The 24,022-nt window shown below is 43.0% G+C and overlaps 1 protein-coding gene across 5 annotated transcripts in view; it reads left to right on the forward strand.

The window, feature by feature from the left end:
* The first annotated feature begins 435 nt into the window (after positions 1-435).
* Positions 436-24,022, forward strand: part of LOC147114643 (protein NDRG1-like) — a 97,295-nt gene continuing 73,708 nt past the window's right edge. For 2 of the 5 annotated variants that reach the window (XM_085992474.1, XM_085992479.1), the window contains exons 1-3: positions 436-576; positions 4,628-4,767; positions 7,070-7,193. The gene's annotated coding sequence lies outside the window, so the exon portion shown is untranslated. Of the gene's footprint in view, positions 577-1,468; positions 1,491-4,627; positions 4,768-7,069; positions 7,194-24,022 lie in introns of those variants that run through there. The other 3 variants (XM_085992475.1, XM_085992476.1, XM_085992477.1) reach the window with 3 other exon arrangements.

Raw genomic sequence — 24,022 nt, forward strand, 5'->3', positions numbered from 1 at the left:
TAAATTGCATCATCCTGTCTGCTGGTGTAATGTTATGGTGTGTATGCACGTAATCACGTAGTGGCTGCTGTAATCTGAGAGTAATTCTTTCTAGGTTGAGACGATGAAAATTTGTTTTGATTTTTTTTTGCCTCCTAACAGCCTTAATTGCCCAAGTACGTGGATGTGCTCGGCAGCACATACGCCATTGCAACTAGCTCCAGATTTTTTTTAAAAATTGACAGTTTAAAAATGCATTTTTCGTAGATTTGTTCCTTGTCTTTTTTCATTTTATTTTTTCAAAACGTTGACTTTGTAAATAAATAAATGTCCTTTTGTTTGCAAAGTAACAGCTTTAAATTAAGTGTTTTTTCTTTCTAATAAAAAACACGTGTCTGTAAGATGAAAAAAAGTGGGCAGGGCTGTAACTGGAGGCTTTATAAAACCTCCTACATCCGCTCATATCAAAACAGTACGACGAGAAAAATATACGGAAAGAAAGTGCTGAACTTTAAAAGATCATTTTTTTTTAAAAAACAAAGGGGCTGTGATTACCCAACAAGCTTCGCTAACTGCGAGATATTTCTTTAATTCGAGGTAAGTTTTAAACAGTTTTGTCTTTTTGTTTTGACAGGGCTTGTTTCAACGTGTCGTGTCAATTTTGATTTATTTTTGTGTAGACGATTTTGAAATAAAGCACTGATTATTTTGTTAAAATCATTAAAGTGTATTGAATTGTATAACTTCTGTCGAGTGCAACAGATGAGATACTTATTCTCCTGAGGTCTCAAGGGGCTAGCATGGTAATATTTAGAAACTGTAAAAGATTGGGAATAAAATATAACTATTCCACTGCTTGTCTCTGTATCTTGGAGTTGCAACCACATGGAAAGCCTCGTCAGTTGACATCCTCGTCTTTGTAAAGTTAGTTCTCTTCGCAGCGTTCTTGATGGATTCAACTATATTTACTGTATGTACTAAGTTTAGATAGCCTACCGTCTCATCTTCCCGTTTTATACAATACGAAAATGTTTTATTCCCGATTTCTGGTTGTTGACCTCCCACCCCCAAGTAGAACATTCTGCATTATGCAACAATACCTGTAAATGTAATTATTTTTTTTAAAGACCGTAAATACGACGTGGCTTTCACCACCTGTTGCTCCAACAGTGAGTGCGCCCCAAAAAGGTGATAAACCACTTGTATTTAAAATAAAATATCCAAATCTACAAAACATTAACTAATTTATGTCTGTTGTGTAAACAAAATAGACCTCCTGAGAGTTACTAGGGCACGCCAGTTAGTGTTACAGGTGCCACTCAGCAGTTTATTCCCTGTAAATCATTAATCCCAGGCGTAATTTAGATGTAAATAACAACTCAAAAGAACCCAATACAATTGTGCTTATGTGGCCAAACAACAGTTGGAGAAATGGTGAACAGCTGGTATTTTTTTTCCAAAAACGAAAGCTAGATGACTGCGAGTACACTACATGGTGATTCATCTTTAAGGTTTGGATAGAGTTCTAATCCACTGGAGTTTAGCTGTTACAGCTTCAGATGTTATTTGAACCCCTCCTATCTTCCCCATTGGATTGCTTGCAATGCACTGCCAACCACCACCCACAACAGGGAGTGGGTTGACTTGTTGAGGTGCAGTTGGCGTCACCATCTTATCTTTTATTGTGTATTATGTTGATGTAATTAAAATGAAAACTCTTCAGAATAAAATCGCCAGTGCTGGAAATCTGAAATCAGAACATAGTGTAATGTATTTTTGTTGAGAATATTAAACTTGGGAGTGTTGGAGAGTGGGTTCGGGATGTTCTTTTCCCTCCATGATAGAGGTGCTCAAAATCATGAGGGAACTGGACAGAGTAGATAGAGAGAAACTGTTCCCATTGGCGGAAGGGTCGAGAACCAGAGGACACAGATTTAAGGTGATTGGAAAATTAACTAAAGGCGATATGAGGAAAAAAAGTAACGTAGCGAGTGGTTAGGATCTGGTCTGCACTGCCTGAAAGGGTGGTGGAGACCGACTTAATCGTGGCTTTCAAAAGGAAATTGGATAAGTACCTGAAGGAAAAAAAATTGCAGGGCTACAGGGAAAGGGCGGGGGAGTAGGACTAGCCGAAGTGCTCTTGCAGAGAGACGGCACAGGCTCGACGGGCTGAATGGCGGCCTCCTGTGCTGTAACCATTCTATGATTCTCTCCAGGTCTTTGTATGGTTTATCTTCGTCGTCTCCTCCTCTTGCTCTCCCATAGCCAGCTCTTTCTCAAGAATGCAACTTGAGCAAGAGGGAGGGTTGGTCTTACTATCCTTGGAAAGATGGGATGCTGATCATCCTCTTCTCCAGAAGGTTTAGCTGACGATATCGGGGGGGGTAAACTGAACCTCCTTTTTCCCCTCAGCGGGGTCTGTTCACAATTGCGAAAAATGTGGCGCACGGAAATTACATTGGGAGCCTGTGATAATTCGAGAAGGGTTCCCTCTCTCATTTATCTCTTTCAAACAAGCAACGGTTCAGTTCCCATTTTGAAAGTAGCCTCGAGGGGAAGCAATGAGGAGCCATGGGGTACGATAGCTCGAAGGCAGCACAAGCCGCACCCTCCCTTGCTGCCAGTTTAGTGGATTCAGATTCCCAACATCTCCATCTAACCTGTTGCCCCCATCTGCAAATCTGTGGTGGGCTTTTTTTTTTGGGAGGGTGTCATTCCCAATTATAGCAATCGAGTCCGTTGAAGCAGCTTCTAACATTAGCTGTCAGCAAGCGCAGATTTGCGGGTAAACGCAGCCCTATTAGCTGCTTGCTCTCAACGGGCGGCGCAACTGTGCACCAAAGCCCGAGGCCTCGGGCCCAGCCCGACTTCCAGCTGGTGAGCTTTTAAAACAAATTGGGTCGGGTAAGCTTTCCGTTTTATTGACAACAAAAAGCATGTATTCAATATTTAAAATGCTACTTTTTTAAAAGTTTTTTAATTTGAAGGAGTCGTCCGCGCGAGTGTGCGTGGACTTGTTTTGATTTTTGCTATCAATACAAGTTGTTGATTTTACAAAATAGAGCTCTGACTGGTCGAGTAAAACGTCAATCAAATGCCAGCCGCCAATCCGTTTGGCCCGAGTCCCGCCTCCAACCGTGTTTAACCGCCGTCGATTGTTGGGGCAAAATTAAAGGCGCAGCAAGCCCGAGCTCAAATTGTCAATCAAATGCAAGCCCCGCCCACCGCACGGTGCTTCACTCTCTAATTGGTGGTTGCGGGGGAACGGCGCGATAAAGGGTCAATCAGTAGGTTTCCCGCCTCCGCCTGGGAGCTCGTGTTTTCAAAGGTAAGCAGATCACCTGAGCTGGCAGGCGGCAACAAGGCACCTTGTGTGGCGATTGTGTCGTCTTATATTGGAGAATCAAGGAGGAGGAAATTAAAAAAGCTACTGCTGCACTTCATAGTCAAATAACTATATTTCAAAAATTAAAGTGCAGTGATTTGAAATTGAAAGACTTGCATTTATATAATATAAAACCAGAAAATGCTGGCAAGAGAAACCGAGTTTCAGGTCGATGGCCTTTCCATGGCATTTCTATAGCGGCTTTCATGCTCTCAGGATGCCCCAAAGTACCTTACAGCCAATGAAATACTAATTGTAATGTCAGAAATGTGGGCAGTTAATATGCACACAACAAGCTTTCACAAACAGCAAGGTGATAATGTTCAGACAACCTGTTTGTGTTGTTGGTTAAGGGATATATATTGTCAGGACACCGGGAGAGCTCCCCTGCTCTTTGAACTGTGCCACGGAATCTTTCACGTTTACCCAAGAGGACAGGCATTGGTTTAACATCTCATCAGAAAGACGGCACCTCTTGACAGTGCAGTCGCATTATGTGCTCAAGTCTCTGGAGTGTGGCTTGAACCCCACACACTCCCCTCAGAGTCAGAAGGTTACTACCAGTGAGCCAAGGCTGATGTCTTAAATTAAAAGTTCAAATTATATAGTTTCCACCTCTGACCAAGACTTTTTTTTGTACCCTGTTATGTCATCAAATTTTTTGAAAAAACACTAGCTGGTATGATAGCTACATGATGTCCTTTGACAGATAAGTTTCATCTTCCCATGTCTAGGACATTATATGATTTTCCAATTTGCCCTCAATTTGAGGGTGTCACTCCAATAGATAATTTAATAAAATTCAAACTATGTACCAGTTATTTAGTTTGCTTATGTGTTGTGTATCAAGCAGAAGGTGGCTTCGGAATCCCCAGAAACTTGGACTGCATCTTCGTAAATCCATCACTTGACTTCACCTGCATTTATTAAAAAATCTTGGGGCTGGTATATTTTTGTTTATTTATATCACATTGCTAATGACATCATTAATCTGCCATTTTTATATTGAGGTTTTTGTGGCATATTTGTTTTTTTAGCACTAACTCTTTTTCATCAACAGTTTTCCACGGTATGTTAATTTAACATCCTGAAAAAGTGGCAAACTCTGGCAGTGGCATGCAAAACAAAGTGTTGCGGAAGGTTGAATACTCATCGGGATTTACACTTATGAATTGGTGGTTGTTAAGTTTAAAAATATGGAATTATCATTGAGGTTTCAAATTCTAATTACAGATAGTAAGTTTACAATTTCTTTTAAACCAGGAATATTTGTGCTTTACTGGAAGACTTGCGGGTCGAAATTCGTCCTGGGCACCTGTTCTACACCCTGCCTTGTGTTCTGTTTCAATATTGATTAAAAGAGTGATTACAGCAGTGGAAAGGACTTCAATAAGAGTCAACAGGTAGTGTAAACCGTATGAGTAGAACTAAACCAAGGTAAAGGATGCAAGACAATAGCAAAATACTGCAGATGCTGGAAATCTGAAATAACAACAGAAAATGCTGGAAATACTCAGCAGGCCAGGCAGCATCCGTGGAGAGAGAAACAGAGTTAACCTTTCAGGTCTGGGACCCTTCATCAGATGAAGTTCTGATCAAGGGTCCCAGACCTGAAACGTTAACTCTGTTTCTCTCTCCACGGATACTGCCTGGCCCGCTGAGTATTTCCAGCATTTTCGGTTGTTATTAAAGGAAGCAAGATTTCAGTGGGAGTTATCTACAGACCTCCTGACAGTAAGTGATTTAGTTGGGGAAGGGTGTGGAGGAGAAATGTATAAACACAAAGATCGTGGAAGCATGTAGCAGAAACAATGTGGTTATAATGGGAGATTTAAATTTTCAGTGTCTCGGAGAAGCAGAACTACTCAATTTCAAGAATGTTTTCTGGAACTGATGATGGGTAAGGCCAAACTAGATTTAAGTGAGTAACTAACGAGAATTAGTTAACAATCTGACTGTAATGGAACATCTTGCAGATAGTGGGCTGAATTTGATCTTGGGTTTGAGAGGGAGAAGTGAGAGTCACAAGCCAAGGTTTTAAATTAAGTACAGCAAAGTTTGGAGGGATGAGAAATAAATTGATCGCAGCAAACTGGGCTGAGCTGTTAATGCATAAACCTACAGACGAGCAGTGGGAAGTATTCAAAGAAGTGTTTGGTACAATACAAAACCAGTACAGTGCAGTTAAGCTACCATGGTCAACAAACGAGGTAGCAGACTGTATTAGGCTAAAAGAAAAGGCTTGCACAAATGCAAGGAAAAGTGGAAATCCAGCAGACTCCACTATAAAAAGCAACAAAGGGATACAAAGGAAGTAATGAGGTACAAAAAAGGAGTGAAATTTTTTTGCAAGGAATATCCAAGCTAAAAGTAAAAGCTTTTTATAAATATATTGAGTGGTAAGGGGATATGTGGGCCCATCAAAGACAGAAGCAGGTGATATTATAAATGATGAAATAAAAAAAGTAACCAAAAATATTTTTAAAATTGAGAGCACATGATGAACAAGAAAATAAAGATGGGTACTGGGAACAGTTTCTTTTACTTGATCAGCAACATTAGTTGTTTAAAAGGTTAATAGAAAAGAGGATCGTAGACAACTGGTAGCAATGGGAAAAGCTTTTTCAGCTGTGCGAAAAGGCAGGACTGTCAAACTGTATTGGGTCATTAAATGACGGGTTAGAAAGGACTCTTGGGATATGGTGGAGGTACTAAACGAGTACTTTGCATCAGTCGTTACTCTTGAAGATGATGCTCGACTGACAGAATTAAATGTTTTTAGCAGTTAAGTTAATATTAAAATAGATGAACATATTGTTTTAGAAAGAATTAGGAACCTCAAAATAGGTAGGTCTCATGATCGCTACCCGCGAGATTGGACAGGTGCTATGCGAAACTCTAGCTCGTCTGAGTCTGTTCCCTTGGACTGTAAGGAGGCTAACATTCCAATTAATAAGGGGACTATGGCAGATCCGGTAACTAAGCCCCTTAACTTGATGTTGGGAATAGGGAAAATGCTTGAGGGAATCATTAGGGAGGCCCTATATGACTACTTAGACAGAGAAGGCATATCTGGGACACCGAACATAGCTTTTAAAAAACAAGGTGCTGTCTTAGTGATTTGATTGTATTCTTTGAGCTGATTACTGATGTTAGCTTTTTATTCCAGAATTATTTAATTAACTGAATTTAAAATCTGCAATTGCAATTGTGGGATTTGCGCACATGTTGCTGGATTATTAGCCCAGGCCTCTGGATTACTAGTCCTGTAACATAACCACTGTGCTACTGTTCTGTGTTCAGTGCATAAATCTCTAAAGATTCATGACCAGTGCAATAAAGATATAACTAGAGCAAATAGGGTGCTAGTGTATTTACAGGACAATAAACTATAAAACAAAGCATACCATTTTCTCCTTGTACAAGATCCTTGTTGGGCTTCAGTTAAAATATAGTGTTCAGTTTTGGCTTCTTCACATGTTTGGTGATTATTCTTTTGACAAGGTGCAGAGGATGGCCACAAGTTTAATTCCCAGTTTAAAGCTGTAGGTTATCCCAATAGGTTCAGAGAAGCGTAGACTTGGGGATGATTTGATTAAGAGGGATTGTGTTTCTGTAGACAAATTGTTTCAACCGAAGACGACCAGGGGTCGCACTCGAGTTATGGTCAGAACTAGGTTAGATGTTCGGCTTTTCTTGTTCCAGAGAATAGTGGACCTAATGGAACAGTTTGCCGGCTTGTGCGGTGAATGCTGATTTGCTGAATTTCTTCAAACAAGAGCTGGACCAGCCTCTGGTTGGGCAGGAGATCATCTCGTACAAGAGCTAGGTATTTTAACGTTAACTTGTGGAATAATTTTGATCGCCGGGGGGCGGGGTCCAGAGAGGAATTTTCAAGATCCCGATGTTTCCCCCCCCCCCCCCCCCCCCCCCCGGCAAATGGCTTTGGGTTTTATCTTTTTTTTAAAATTATCTCCCGGGGATTACATGGTGGAGTGGGAAGTATTATGATGCATAGAGCATCACAATTGTATTGGACAGGCTGGGTTTACCAGTAGGTCTTTTCCTGACTAATTTTTCATCTGTATGAAATTGCAGACTTGTTAAATGAATACCTGTACTTCTTATGTTTTCACAAAGAGGATAAAATGCCAGCTGTACAAGGGAACCTAAAAATGTCAATGGGAGGAACTTACTGGATTTAATATGTGAGAAAATGGTAATGGAGAAAATAATGGGACTTGAGATGGCTTCCACCCTAGGGTATTAAAGGAAACAGATGGGGAAAATGGCAGATGTGTTGGTCTTAATTTAACATAGTGCTCTAGATTTGGAAATTGTCTTTTGATTGGAAAATTGCAAATGGCCCTCCATTAGTTAAGAAAGGAGGGAAGAAGAAAACCAGAAACTACAGACCTGTCAGTTTGGGGAAGCTACTGGAATCTATGAAGGCTGGAGTATTTGGACAAGTATGAGGTGATCATGGAGAGCCAGCATGGATTTGTGAATGGTAGCTCATGTCTGACTAATGTAGTTGAATTTTGAGGAGGTCACTAACATAGTGGACAGGGGAGTGTGTTGGCTATCAAGACTTCCAGAAGGCATTTGATAAGGTTATGCACAGAATCTGAGATGTAGATGGGGTTGGCAATTGGTTGTGAGGTAGGAGATAGTGGGGATAAAGGGGATGTACTCTGTTGTCAGAATGTGACAAGTGGTGTTCCCCAGGCATCTGTTCTGGTGCCTCATATTTTCACCATGTGTATATAAATGACCTTGTATTTCCACGTTTGTAGGAGGCATAGTAAATTGTGTAGATGGGAGCAGGAAGTTACAAAGGGGCATTGGGATTAATTTAAACCAACACGCCAGCTGGAAACCCATGGGATCGGGTGGAACACTAGTTTTACACCCTGTCCAATATTACACTCCATTGCCTTTCAAAAGGGGTAAAATTGGACAGGGTGTAAAACCAGCGTTGCACCCAATCCTGTCAGTTTCCCGGTAGGTTAGGTGAGTACCTTCACCAAACGGACTGCAGTGGTTCAAGAAGGTGGCTCACCACCACCTTCTCCAGGGATGGACAATAAATGCTGGCCTTGCCAGCGACGCCCACGTCCCATAAACTAACTTTAAAAAGAAATCGGCCCATTAAATCAGAGGGCAAAACTGGCAGATGGAGATCACTGAGGTTATTCACTTTGGAACAAAGAAATACAAATTGGAATAATACAGACATACATAGTAGAGGAAGCATCCAGGCAATGAAGGGCATAAGTATGATGAAAATCAGAGTAATACATTGGAGAAAAGCTGATTTTTGAAGGGCTGAGAATACAACTTGGGGAAAATAAAATGGACAACAATATTGGCAAACAATGATGTAGAACAGCAATGGGAAACATTTAAAACTGTCCAACAGAGTCCAGGAAAAATATATTCTGCTTTTTAAAAAAAAAAGAACAAACTAAACACTAATGAGACACCATGGATGAATAAAGACATAAGGGAAAAATTGAGGTTAAGGAAAGAGGCATATATTAAGTACATGGACAGCAGGGGAGAGCATGACAAGGGAGAATACAAAGATGAGAGAAGTAAAAAAAAAAAAAAAATCAGGATGGCAAAGAGGAACTATGCAATTAAATTATCAAGGAACATGAAACATAATAAAATATTCTACAGGCACATAAATTTAAAAAATAAAGGAAGGTTGGGATGGGAATCGGGTCATGAAGGGATGAACAGGATAAAATCAGAGCAATGGCAGAAATATTAAATAATTACTTTGCTTCAGTACTTACCAGGGAGACGGATCAGGTGGACATGACGACATCAGAAGATGTAACTAGTGGGGTGCCACAGATCAGTGCTGGGGCCTCCACTATTTACAATCTATATTAATGACTTGGATGAAGGGACTGAGTGTACTGTAGCCAAATTTGCTGATGATACAAAGATAGATGGGAAAGCAAGCTGTGAGAAGGACAGAGTCTGCAAAGGGATATAGATAGGTTAAGTGAGTGGGGGAAAAAATTTGGCAGATGGAGTATAATGTGGGAAAATGAAGTTATCCACTTTGGTAGGAAGAATAAAAAAGCAAATTTATATTATTTAAATGGCGAGAGACTACAAAATTCTGCGGTACAGAGGGATCTGGGGGGTCCTCGTACATGAAACACAAAAAGTTAGCATGCAAGTAATTAGGAAGGCAAATGGAATGTTGGCCCTTAATGCAAGGGGGCTGGAGTATAAAAGTAGGGAAGTCTTGCTACAACTGTACAAGGCACTGGAGACCACATCTGGAGTACGTCGTGCAGTTTTGGTCTCATTTAAGGAAGGATCTACTTGCATTGGAGGCAGTTCAGAGAAGGTTCACGAGGTTGATTCTGGAGATGAAGCGGTTGTCTTATGAAGAAAAGTTGAGCAGGTTAGGCCGATACTCATTGGAGTTTAGATGAATGAGAGTTGATCTTCTTGAAACAGAATTCCAAAGATTCACGACCCCAGAGAGCTGTGGAGGCTGTCGTTGAATATATTCAAGGCGGGGATAGATATTTGAGCTAAAGGGGAGTCGAGGGTTATGGGGAGTGGATGGGAAAGTGGAGTTGAGGTCAAGATCCGATCAGCCATGATCTTATTGAATGGCGGAGCAGGCTCAAGGCACAAAATGGCCTACTCCTCCTAGTTCTTAAGATGATATTAGAAATGATATAACTGCATTTATAATAAAAAGAGGAGAAATATTAAATAAACTAATCAAGCTCAAAGAGGATAAAACCCCGGTCCGGATAGATTGCATCCGTGCATTTTAAAAGAATCTCGGGAAGAGATAGTGGTGGCACTATTGCATATTTAATAATTTGTTAGAAATAATGTAGTGCCAGTGGACTGGCAGGTAACTAATGTAATAATACCTATATTTAAGAAGGGCGATAGAACATGTCCAGGGAACTATAGACTAGTCAGCTTAACATTGGTGGTAGGAAAATAATGGAATCCCTACTAAAGGAGAAAATAGAAAAACATTTAGAAACCAAAAATATAATGAAGAGTCGGCATGGATTTCAAAAGGTCTTGCTTGACCAACCTCATTAAATTCTTGGTAACAGAGAGCAGACTAGGGTAATGCAGTAGATGTAATTTATCTAGATTTCCGAAAGGCCTTTGATAAGGTGCCACATTGTAGACTAATTAAGTCTGAGCACGTGGAGCCAAGGGACGTAGCAGAATGGATAGCTAGCTGGCTTCAAAACAAAGCCGAGAGTAGGGGTAAAAGGTAGCTATTCAGGGTAGCAGACGATGAAAATGGGGCCCCACAAGGATCAGTGCTGGAACCAATGTTCAGAATTTATATTCATGATTTAGACTTTGGAACCAAAAGAGTTTGAGAACCACTGATCTAGAGGCACTGGAGAGTGCAAAAAAGATTTACATACGAATTTTCACATGAGGATAATGGGAAAAATTGAATTCTCTCTCCTGGAAAGCTGTTGATGCTGGGTCAATTGAAATTTTCAAGACTGGGATTGATCGATTTTTGTTAGGTAAGAGTATCAAGGGATATGGATCAAAGGCAGGTAAATAGAGTCGAAGTACAGATTAGGCATGATCCAGCTGAATGGTGGGACAGGCTCCAGGGACTTCTGTTCGTATGAAGTCCGTGGAACTGAATATTGAGCAGCAGATGCAATACTGCTCATCTTGCACCACCAAACAAGATTAATTTCTACTCATTCATGTTTTAGAGACTTTTCTATCTTGGCAAACCCACGTAGCATTGCATTTTAGTTAGAAAAAATAAACTGTTGGGAAGTAAGGTTAAATGTAGGCCATTCACATGTTGGTGATTCAGCATATGCAGTTGTGATGAAATTAAACAAACTTTTTTTTTTGAGTTTCAGCATTTGAGTGCAAGACTGACCTTTTTGATTTGTTGGTTTATTAATGTCTCTTGCCTTGAATATATTGGCAATAGTGTTTTTGTTGCCAAGAGAATGTCAGTGGCCCAAACCAAACTCTTTTTTATCAGTTTTATCAACACTGGATGTTGAGTTTGCATTGTTCAACTGATTGCACACACAAGTTTCTATCTCTTGCAGTTAGCTAACAACTGCACCTTGCAGTACAATATTTAAGCAGAAATGGTGGCTAGGTATTGTTCTTGACCACCTGATCTGTGCACAGTAAGTACATTTTCCATATCACTGAGTAGTCATTGGGTTGAGAGTGTCTGTTGATTAACACTTTATTCTGGGCTCTGTAACTATAATAGGACCAGATGCATTTACCAGTGAAAAATCATCGATTCAAACTAATTCAGTTTTGAAAGCTTCTGATGTGTACCTTGGCAGGATGTGTGAGAACATCTGCAGGGATAATCTGTACTACTCTAGCTTCACAAGAAAAACAGTATAAATGCAGCCTGTCTGATGAAGTATAAAAAAAATTACTACTTATTGTCCCACTTTTTTACTCCAGTCACCTAGTGGTTCTTTTCCCCGACCCCACCCAATTATCTTTCCCATCTCCTGACGGCTGAGGCACAGTTCCGTGGTTGCCCTCTGTTACATTGCTGAAATACCCATTTACGCATCTAGGCCCAGAAGGTGATTGTTCTTGCTGCCTACTGATAACCAACTTAGTGACACTATCGCATCTTGATTGTTAAAGCTGTCTCGAAGAAGCGTAGATTTCTCTTTAATGCTAAAAACATTTTCCCTCAACATCTTAAATACATGTTTGTCCAAGACTTCACTTACTGTTCTGATATATGGGGAACATGTTTTAGCATCTGGACAGACTAAGGGGAAAAAAAAGTCTCATATTTATAGGCAATTCCTTGCTAGCCTTCACCCTCTAATAAAGACGTCTTGGTTTTTTCTTGCTAATACTGTGACTAGTGTTCTCTTGCTAACTGACTAGTGCTCCTCCTTTCCTTCCTGTGTTCTCCTCCATTCCAAATATGGCATACAATATATTCCTCCTCTTCCCTTCAACACCGCTGTGTTGAAATTCAGACTTCAGTATGGCAGGCTTCTAGTTTAATTTTCCTGAAACTCAGAATTGTACCTGCCTCAGTTTTTCCCTCCTCTTGCAGTCTTCTGTTTTTTTTAAACCCTAACTTGCCGTTGCTTTCCTTACTAAATTTATGCATTTATACATCATGTGTCCTGCACAAGGGCCTCACCTTTACCATGCTTCTTCAATGGGGAAAAAAATTAGCCAAAATGTTTTTCATTCATACCTATTATTCAGTCTAACTGTAGACTCTAGTTTGCAACCAGTAATATACAGGCTTGGGATTTATTTAGGTCTGTGAAACACAGTCATGCATTTGTTAGTGCATTGTTTCTTTGGAATTTAATCTCCCTTTCATTGTACCGTGCACTGGCTCTGATAAATTTGTTTCAATAAGATAGGGGATTTGGTCCACAATAGTTTGCAGCATTGTGCAAATATGGTACCCGACATACTGATTAGACTAACCTAGGCTCTGTTAATGTTTCATTGCTATAATGTTTCAGAGGCACCAAGCACTGCCTTGCAGCGGTTTCTCTTCCTATCCAGGCAAAACAGTTAATATTATTGGCCTGTACAGATACGCCACAGGCTTGTAAGGTCTGCAGCCAGTAATGTAAAGTTGTGAACACTACTTTGGAACAACAATATGTCTGCAAATCTTGTATGTGTGCAGTTGCTAATGGTGTTGCTGGTGCTGTGAATTTGCCTGTGATTTGAATTTGGAGCAATAATTGCACCTCCATGAAAATTCAGCTCTGCTGTAGATACCTTCACTGATTCAGCGGCATCTGTTGCACTCTTTAAGCAGTCTGCTTGTTTTTTATGGGGTTAATGTTTCAGGTCGATAACCTTTCATCATTCATTGACCTGAAACGATAACTCTGTTCCCCTCTCCACAGGTGCTGCCTGACCTGCTGAGTATTTCCAGCATTATCTGTTTTTTATTTCAACATCAACAACTGGAATTTATTTAGCACCTTTTTAACATAGTAAAATGCGCTAAGGTGTTTCACAGGAGTGTTCTCAAACAAAATTTGACACTTGAGCCACATAAGGAGATATTGGGGCAGATGACCAAAAGCTTGGTCAAAGAGGTAGGTTTTAAGGAGCATCTTAAAGGAGAAGGTAGAGAGGCGGCGAGGTTTAGGAATTTGAGTTTGGAGCCTAGGCAGCTGAAAGCATAGCTGCCAATGGTGGAGAGATTTAAAATCGGGGATGCGCAAGAGACCAGAATTGGGGAAGCACAGCGATCTGAGTTGTAGGGCTGGAGGAGTTGAGATGGGAAGGGGTGAGGCCATGGAGGGATTTGAAAACCTGGATGTGAATTTTAAAATGGAGGTGTTGCCAGACCGGGAGCCAATGTCGGTCAGCGAGCACAAGGGTGATGGGTGAACGGGACTTGGTTTTGGATCAGCTCAAGTTTACGGAGGGTGGAAGATGGGAGGCCGGCCAAGAGAGTGTTGGAATAGTCGAGTCTAGAGGTAACAAAGGCATGATGATGGTTTCAGCTGCTGATGAGCTGAGGCAGGGGCGGATATGCTACGGAGGTGGAAGTAGGCGGTCTTGGCAACGGTGTGGATATGTAATCAAATAAAACACCGAGGTTGTGAACAGTCCAGTTCAGCCTCAAAGTTGCCAGGGAGAGGAATGGAATCAACAGCCAGGGAACAGAGTTTGTGGCAGGGACCGAAGACTTTGGTCTTCCCAATATTTAGTTGGAGGAAATTTCTGCTTCTCCAGTACTGGATGCCTGACGACCAGTGTGACAAATTTAGAGACCGTGGAGGGGTCGAGAAAGGTGGTGGTGCAGTAGAGTTGGGTGTCGTCCGCATACATGTGGAACCTGACTTTGTTTTCGGATGATGTCGCCGAAGGGCAATATGTATATTGAGAAATAGGAGGGGGCACAGATAGATTCTTGTGGGACTGTACGGGAGTGGGAAGAGAAGTCATTGCAGGTGATTCTCTGTCTACAACTGGTTCGATAAGAATGAAACCAGGCGAGTGCGGTCCCACCCAGCTGGGCAACTATGAAAGAATGGCGATATACTTCCAAGTCAGGGTGGTGTGTGACTTGGAGGGGAATTTTGAGGTGGTGTTCCCATGCGCCTGCTGCCCTTGTCCGTCTAGGTGGTAGAGATCGCAGGTTTGGGAGGTGCTGCGGAAGAAGCCTTTTTCGAACTGCTGCAGTGCATCTTGTAGATGGTACACCCTGCAGCCACGGTATGCTGGTGGTGGAGGGAGTGAATGTTTAAGGTGGTGGATGGGGCACCAATCAAGCAGGCTGCTTTGTCTTGGATGGAGCTGCACTCATCCAGGCAAGCGGAGAATATTCCATCACACTCCTGACTTGTGCCTTGTAGATGGTGGAAAGGCTTTGGGGAGTCAGGAGGTGAGACACTCGCTGCAGAATATCCAGCCTCTGACCTGCTCTTGTTGCCACAGTATTTGTGGCTGGTCCAGTTAAGTTTCTGCTCAATGGTGACCCCCCCCCCCCCCCCCCAAGATATTGATGGGGGTTTCGGCGATGGTAATGCCGTTGAATGTCAAGAGGCGGTGGTTAGATGCTCGCTTGTTGGAGATGGTCATTGATGCGCTATCAATTACTCAAAAGACTGAGGTTAAGCGAGTAACTAACAGGCTTTTATTAACAAGAGAATGAAGGTGTGCCTCGAGTGGTCGACCAGTCCAGAATACAGAGGGACTGTGGAGCAGTCACCTTTATACCTGGACTCGTGGGAGGAGTCAGCCGAGGCATGTACAGACATGTACACAGTGGAATACAAACACACACAGAGGCAGGTATAACAGTGGTTTACCACAGTCATTGCCTGCACTTAAGTGGCAAGTAATATTTGCGCCACACATCAGCCCAAGCCTGAATGTCGTCCAGGTCTTGCTGTATGCAGGCATTGACTGCTTCATTATCCAAGGAGTTGCGAATGGCACTGAACACTGCAATCATCAGTGAACATCCCCATTTCTGACCTTATGATGGAGGGAAGGTCATTGATGAAGCAGCTGAAGATGATTGGGCCTAGGACACTGCCCTGAGGAACTCTGGCAGCAATGTCCTGGGGCTGTGATGATTGACCTCCAACCACAACAACCATCTTCCTTTGTGCTAGGTATGACTCCAGCCAGTAGAGTTTTCCCCTTGATTCCCATTGACTTCAGTTTTACTAGGGCTCCTTGATGCCACACTTTGTCAAATGCAGCCTTGATGTCGAGGGCAGTTACTCTCTCCTCCCCTCCTGGAATTCAGCTCTCTTTGTCCATGTTTGGACCAAGGCTGTAATGCGGTCTGGAGCCGAGTGGTCCAATCGGAACCCGAACTGGGCATTAGTGAGCAAGTTTTTGGTGAGTAAGTGCTGCTTGATAGCACTGTCAACGACACCTTCCATCACTTTGCTGATGATTGAGAGTGGACTGATGGAGCGGTAATTGGCTGGAGCGGTAATTGGCTGGATTGGATTTGTCCTGCTTTTTGTGGAATGGACATACCTGGGCAGTTTGCCACATTGTCTGATAGATGCCAGTGTTGTAGCTGTACTAGTACAGCTTGGCTAGAGGCATGGCTAGTTCTGGAGCACAAGTCTTCAGCACGACAGCCATGATGTTGTCGGGGCCCATAGCCTTTGCTGTATCCAGTGCGTTTCTTGATTTCACTTGGAGTGAATCAAATTGGCAAACATTTAAAGATCGCATGGATGAACTGCAGAATTTGTTCATCCCTGTCTGGCGTAAAAATAACAAAGGTGGCGCAACCGTGGCTGAGGGAAATTAGGGATAGCATAAGATCCAGAGAGGACATATAAATTGGCCAGAATATGCAGCAAACCTGAAGATTGGGAGCAGTTTTGGATTCTGCAAAGGAGGACAAAAGGATTAATTAAGAGGGGGGAAAATAAGAGTGAGAGTAAGCTTGCAGGGAACATAAAAACTGATTAAAAGCTTCTATAGATATGTGAAGAGAAAAAGATTGGTGAAGTCAAGCGTAGGTCCCTTGCAGTCAGAATCAGGGGAATTCATAATGGGGAACAAAGAAATGGCTGACCAATTAAATACATACTTTGGTTCTGTCTTCACAAAGGAGGACACAAATAACCTCCCAGAGAGGTCGGGGATCATAGGGTCTAATGAGAGGGAGGAACTGAATGAAATCAGTAATTGTAGGGAAATTAACGGGATTGAAGGCCGATAAATCCCCAGGGCCTGATAATCTACATCCTAGGGTACTTAAAGAAGTGGCCCTAGAAATAGTTGCATTGCTGGTCATCTTTCAAAATTCTATAGACTCTGGCACAGTTCCCATGGTTTGGAGGGTAGCTAATGTAACCCCACTATTTAAAAAGGTGGTAGAGAGAAAACTGGGAATTATAGACTGGTAGGCCTGACCTCGGTAGTGGGGAAAATGCTAGAGTCCACTATAAAAGATGTAATAGCAGAGCACTTGGAAAACATTGACAGGATCGGACAAAGTTGACATGGATTTTAGAAAAGGTAAATCGTGCTCGACTAATCTACTGGAATTTTTTGAAGATGTAACTGGTAGGATAAGGGAGAACCAGTGGATGTGGTGTATTTGGACTTTCAGAAGGCTTTCGATAAGGTCCCGCATAAAAGATTAGCGTGTAAAGTTAAGGCACATGGGATTGGGGGCAAGGTACTGTCTTGGATAGAGAACTGGTTGGCAGACAGGAAGCAAAGAGTTGGAATAAACGGGTCTTTTTCCGAGTGGCAGGCAGTGACTAGTGGGGTACCGTAGGGATCGGTGCTAGGACCCCAGCTATTCACTATATATTAATGATCTAGACGAGGGAACTAGATGTAATATCGCCAAGTTTGCAGACGACACAAAACTGGGTGGGCGTGTGTTGTGAGGAGAATGCCGAGATACTCCAGTATGATTTGGACAGGTTGGGTGATTGGGCAGATGCAGTATAATGTGGATAAATGAGAGGTTATCCACTTTGGTGGCAAAAACAGGAAGGCAGATTATTATCTGAACGGCAATAGATTGGGAGAAGAGGAAGTGCAACCAGACCTGGGTGTCCTTGTGCACCAGTCGCTGAAGGTAAGCATGCAGGTGCAGCAGGCGGTTAAGAAGGCAAATGGCATAATAGCCTTCATAGTGAGAGGATTCGAGTACAGGAGCAAGGATGTCTTGCTGCAGTTGTACAGGGCCTTGGTGAGACCACACCTTGAGTATTGTGTGCAGTTTTGGTCACCTTATCTGAGGAAGGATGTTCTTGCCATGGAGGGAGTTCAGCGAAGATTCACCAGACTGATACCTGGGATGGCAGGAATGACGTATGAGGAGAGATTGGGTCGATTGGGCTTATATTCGCTGGAGTTTAGAAGAATGAGGGGATCTCATTGAAACTTATAAAATTCTAACAGGACTAGACAGACTAGAAGCAGGAAGGATGTTCCCGATGGCGGGGGGAGTCCAGAACCAAGGGTCACAGTCTAAAGATAAGGGGGTAAGCCTTTTAGGACTGATGAGGAATTTCTTCACCCAGAGAGTGGTGAACCTGTGGAATTCCCTACCACACAAGGCAGTTGAGGCCAATTCATTCATTAAATATATTCAAGGAGGAGTTAAGATATATTTCTTAAGGCTAAAGGGATATGGGGAGAAAGCAGGGATGGTACTGAATTTGGATGATCAGCCATGATCTCATTAAATGGCAGAGCAGGCTCGAGGGGCCGAATGGCCTACTCCTGCTCCTATCTTCTGTTTCTAAGACTGGCTTCTGTGGTGGTGCGGACCTCTGGGAGGCTGATATGGATCATCCACTTGCTGCTTCTGGCTGAAGATGGTCACCATTATTAGCTTTATTCCAGATTTATTTAAATTGCCATCTACCGGATAATCTGGAGTTACTAGTCCAGTAACATAACCGCTATGCTACCGTCCTGATTCCTAACTGTTCTCCAGAATTCTGGTCTCTGCTTTTGCAACTTCATAACTTTGTTTTGAAAACCTGACTACTTGTAATCCTGTGTCTGTCTTCTGCTGTTCACAGCCAAAATGGGAAGTGTTAGAAATCCGCTGCAGTGCACCTTAGATCAGAAACTACCTTTCTGTCTAGGTGGCTTTTTAAAACTTGCGTGAATATATTATGTGAGAGGTGTTTTTTTTTAATACCATCATATTGCAGAACTTCTGGATTTAAATAATATGCATTTAGGTGGTGCATCACCAAAGTGAAGTGCCTTTGTGGTGGATTCTACCATAGGCAGTCATGTATAATTTTTAGAAAAGGTTGTGCTACTTCATATACAGGAAACTTTGTGATATCCGGCACCGACGGGACCGAGCTGTTGCCGTCCCATCAAAACTGCTGGACAAACCAGCGCTAATGTTAAAACATACAGCAGCTTTTGAGCTCCGTATCTAGCAACAAACCCTGTTGACAGCTTCTAAACAGTCGGCCGTAGCTTGCAAGCGTCTCTGTAGCTAAGCAACAGCTTTAGCTAGACCTTGCAGAGCCTGACTGGTGGAAAAAGAAGCAATGAAAAGAAAACAAACTTACTGAACCGACTCCTGAATTTTGCCGGTGGCTCGAGCATTCCGGACAGTTAACCTCCGGATAAACCAAAGTTTCCTGTACATGTACAAATGGCTGTACTTGCCTCACCAGGGATGCCACTTTGTACGTGGATAGGCTGCTGCTATGTGTCCCCACAAACTTGGTGCCTGACCTAGTTTCCCCAGACAGCACGCAGCTGGTGAGCCTATTGTTTTCTGCCAGGATGGGGTTGTTGAGGAAGGAATTTGTGCCTTAAGAAATCTATTTGAGTGAAGGGATGTGGTTTTTTAATATACTCCTACCACTTTCAGTAGATCTGAACAAACAAGTACTCAGTCAGGTTATCTGTTTTACTGTTTTCTTGCAGTATAGTCCAGGTGGTTTCCTTTTATCTGAAGTAATCCCCTATTACCTACTGCTCTCGGTTGGGGTCTGCCTCCCAACAGGTTGTTCAGACATTTGTGATGGGTCCAGAAATAATTTAGTTATCCACACAACTGTTTCTTTAAAAAAAAAAGCTTCGAGTTTTCGCCTCCAATTTACCTGAAATTCCATTCCATGTGTTGATCAAAAAGTTTATTTTAAAAAAAACTAGGTGCTGGAAATCTGGAACAAAAGCAGAAATTCTGAAAACACTCAGCAGGTCAGTCTACATCTGTGCTGAGAACCAACAAGTTATCATTTCAGGAATGATACCACAGAATGCTTTAGTTTCCTCTGTTTACCCTTCTTGTTACTATCTGTAGGCTTTTAAACCCCAATCTTGGCATCCTGTCACAGCTAGTTCTTAACCTAGCTTCTCTTAACACTGTTAATATTTTGACTTTTTAAAGATTTTTCCAAAGGTTTTGGTTCTTTGTCTAGATTCTCCAATAAATAAACGGAGGGATTACTTTACAAGATCAGTGGACCATTTCTGACTCTTGTTTAATAGTTGATTCACCCACAGAACAGTGGTTGTAAACCTGACATTAAACTAAGTATGCAGTGGGAACTATAGGAGGATCTGTGCACTTCTAGCATTTGCCACTCTTCCTATTATTGTAACTAATATTGGGTTACTGTAATGTGTTTATTGAATGTTTTGAAAATGCATCAACCTTCCAGCAAGGGAGTTGAGAAATTATTCAATGTTTCACCTTCAAAGTGGGGTCTTCGTCACTCCCCCATCAAATTCACCACTGACCGTTTGAATCTGAGAATGCCAAGGAGCGAGATATATTTTGTAAATGCAAATTGCAGATTGTGGCTTTTTTTTCCAGCGTACATGTGCATTCCAAGTTAGTCAATGTCCCAAAGCACTTCACAGCCAATGAAGTAGTTTTGAAGTGTTGGTCACTATTGTAATGCATGGAAACAAGGCAGGCACCAGATTTTGTTTTGTGTTAATGTTGGTTGAGGGAATAATATTGGCCAGGACACTGGGAGCACGCCCCGGCTGCTCTTTGAATAGTCCATTGGATCTTTTGCGTCCACCTGAGGAGGAAGACTGGACCTTGGTTTAATGTTAAAAACGAGGGGGCATAGATTCAGGGTAAGGGGCAGGAGATTTAGAGGGGATTTGAGGAGGAACTTTTTCACCCAGAGGGTGGTTGGAATGTGGAACTCACTGCCTGAAAGGGTGGTAGAGGCAGGAACCCTCACAACATTCAAGAAGCATTTGGATGAGCACTTGAAATGCCATTGCATACAAGGCTATGGACCAAATGCTGGAAAATGGGATTAGACTGGACAGGGATGGATGGGCGGCGCAGACACGATGGGCCGAAGGGCCTCTTTCTGTGCTGTAAAACTCTGACTCTATAGTGGGGTAAAAATTGGGTAGCGCCCCCTTTGAGGCACTACTTTTGCTGGAGTGTTCATTTTAGCATCCTGAAAAAGTTAGCGCCCCGTGGCCGATTTTCCCAGGTAACGCCCGAGGTGGGGCACTACTGGAAACGCCCCACGTCCCTCTTGGGGCGCTGCGAGCCAATATCACAGTGCTGCAGGCCTTACTCCCCTTATTAAAGGGGAGGGGCCTGGCGCAGCACGTCCTGGTGCCCAGCTGGGCCACTAGGGATCAGCAGTGCCGGCAAACGAGCCCGGCACTCTGGAGGAGTGCTGGGCTCACGGAGAGCAACCGGCACCCTGCCGGGGGGGGGGGGGCAGGTGCTGGCAGGCGACCAGCAACAAAAATGGCTGCCCGGCACCTCCCTTTAACTAGCGCTGCCCCGGCCGCAGGTAGGCCCCCCTGACCCTGGCGGACATAGCGTCCGGCGGTAAGTTCGGGGGGCACCACCCAATACTACAGCCGGGGCGCTGCGCACGGCAATGACTTCATCGCCGGCGGCACTACTGATCAGCGCCACCACTAACCTCCCGCTGAATTTCATGGGAGGCGTTTGCGGCGCTGTGCCCAGGTGCTAGATGATTTGCACCAACGGGAGGCGCAAATCAACCGAATTTTGCCCCCAGTACTTCACAGTACCTCACTGAAGCGTCAGCCTGTATTATGTGCCCGTGTCTCTGGAGTGGGGCTTGAACCCATAACCTTTTTACTCGGGTGCGAATACTACCACTGAGCCAAGGCTGACATTTAAAAATAATATTTACAACCAGTAAAAAGCTCTTCAGACGTTGATGCAAGTTAGGAATGTTACTACTTTTTAATGATCAAAACTGGTGCTATATACAATGAGTATTGTGCTTTTTTTTTTAAGAACAAAAAACTTTTGGCCATTTTATCCTCTGGGTGATCCCATTGATTAACTTCTGCAGATGATGTTTCTAAATGTTGCTGTCTGCATTGGCTGCAATTGAAAGCTAGTATCTTGCTCATTGGAATTTTAATAAAAAACGAAACCTCGCGTTGTGAAGCCACTAGAGACCTGAGATTTTTGATGTGAGAAATGTATGGTTTTTAGCTTGAGAAAAATTTGCAATCCCTTCCTGTACATTTGGAAATTGTCACCGATGTGGAAAATTTACAGTAGTTAATTGGTTTCATTAGCGATTTGGGGGGGAGGAAATTGCCTAATTTTATGATGTTCTTCTGCTTCTACCATACTAACTTGCTCCCTATATATCCTAAAGGGGGTGACTTGTGCTGGGATAAGATTCTATGGGCATATACAAACTTACAAAGAATTACGTAGAATATACAGCACAGAAACAGGCCATTCAGCCCAGCGAGTCCATGCCAGTGTTTACGCTCCACTCGAGCCTCCTCCCAGTCTTCCTCATCTAACTCTTAACAGCATAACCCTCTATTCCCTTCTCCCTTATATGCTTATCTAGCCTCCCCTTAAATGCATCTATGCTATTTGCCTCAACCGCTCACTGTAGTAGTGAGTTCCACATTCTCACCACTCTTGGTAAAGAAGCTTCTTCTGAATTCCCTATTTGATTTCTTGGTGACTATCTTGTATTGATGGTCTCTAGTTTTGCTCTTCCCCACAAGTGGAACACTCTGTCTACTGTCAAAACCTTTCATATTTTTAAGGATCTTTAATGGGTTGCCCCTCGGCCTTCTATTTTGAAGAGAAAAGAGACCCAGCCTGTTAATCCTTTCATAGAAACATAGAGATAGGAACAGGAGTAGGCCATTCGGCCCTTCGAGCCTGCTCCGCCATTCAATGAGATCATGGCTGATCTTCGTCTGAGATCATAGCTGATCTTACCAGTTCAGTACCCCGTCCCCGCCTTTTCTCCGTAACCCTTAATCCCCTTAGCCTTCAGAAATATATCCAATTCTCTCTTGAAAATATTTATTGAATTAGCCTTCGCAGCCCTCTGTGGCAGGGAATTCCACAGGCTCACCACTCTTTGAGTGAAGAAATTCTTCCTCATCTCTGTTTTAAATGATTTGCCCGCTATTTTTAGACTGTGGCCCCTGGTTCTGTGCTCCCCGGCCATTGGAAACATTCTCTCTGAATTCAGCCTGTCCAGGCCTGCCATAATTTTATATGTTTCGATGAGATCCCCTCTCAATCTTCTAAACTCCAGTGAGTACAAGCCCAAACTATTCAATCTCTCCTCGTAGGTCATTCCCGCCATTCCAGGTATCAGCCTGGTGAATCGCCGTTGCACTCTTTCCATGGCAAGAACATCCTTCCGCAGATGGGGCGACCAAAACTGTACACAATACTCCAGATGCGGTCTCACCAGCACCTTGTACAGCTGTAGTAAGGTATCCCTATTCCTATACTCGAACCCCCTTGATATGAAGGCCAACATACCATTTGCCTTCTTAATCGCCTGTTGCACCTGCATGCTCTCCTTCAGTGACTGGTGCACAAGAACACCCAGGTCCCTCTGCACTTCCCCCATCTCCCAATCTATTGCCGTTTAGATAATAATCTACCCTCCTGTTTTTACCCCCAAAGTGGATAACCTCGCATTTATGCACATTATAGTGCATCTGCCACGTATCCGCCCATTCCCCCAACCTGTCCAAATCGCACTGTAGCCTCCTGACATCCTCATCAGAGCCCACCCCTCCTCCTAGTTTAGTGTCGTCAGCGAATTTGGAAATATTGCATCCAATTCCCTGATCCAGATCATTTATATATATATTGTGAACAGCTGGGGTCCCAGGACAGATCCTTGCGGCACCCCGCTGGTCACTGCCTGCCACTCCGAAAACGAGCCGTTTATTCCAACTCTCTGTTTTCTATCCGCCAGCCAGTTCTCTATCCACGTTAATACTTTGCCCCCAATCCCATGAGCCTTAATTTTGCATGATAATCTTTTGTGTGGAACCTTATCGAAGGCTTTCTGGAAGTCAAGGTACACCACATCCACTGGCTCTCCCCCATCTATTTTACCAGTTACTTCCTCAAAAAATTCCAGCAGATTAGTCAAACACGATTTACCCTTTGTAAATCCATGTTGACTCTGTCCGATCCTTTCCCCATTTGTCAAGTGCTCCGCTATTTTATCCTCCTTAATGGACTCTAGCATTTTGCCCACAACCGATGTAAGGCTTACTGGTCTATAATTCCCTGCTTTCTCTCTACCCCCCTTTTTAAATATTGGGGTAACATTAGCTACCCTCCAATCCACGGGTACTGTTCCCGAGTCAATGGAGTTCCGGAAGATGATCCTTGGAGCATCT

Source organism: Somniosus microcephalus, chromosome 7 (assembly GCF_052327205.1).
Source record: "Somniosus microcephalus isolate GS21.2 chromosome 7, FLI_Smic_1.0, whole genome shotgun sequence".
NCBI classification, from domain to species: Eukaryota; Metazoa; Chordata; class Chondrichthyes; order Squaliformes; family Somniosidae; genus Somniosus; species Somniosus microcephalus.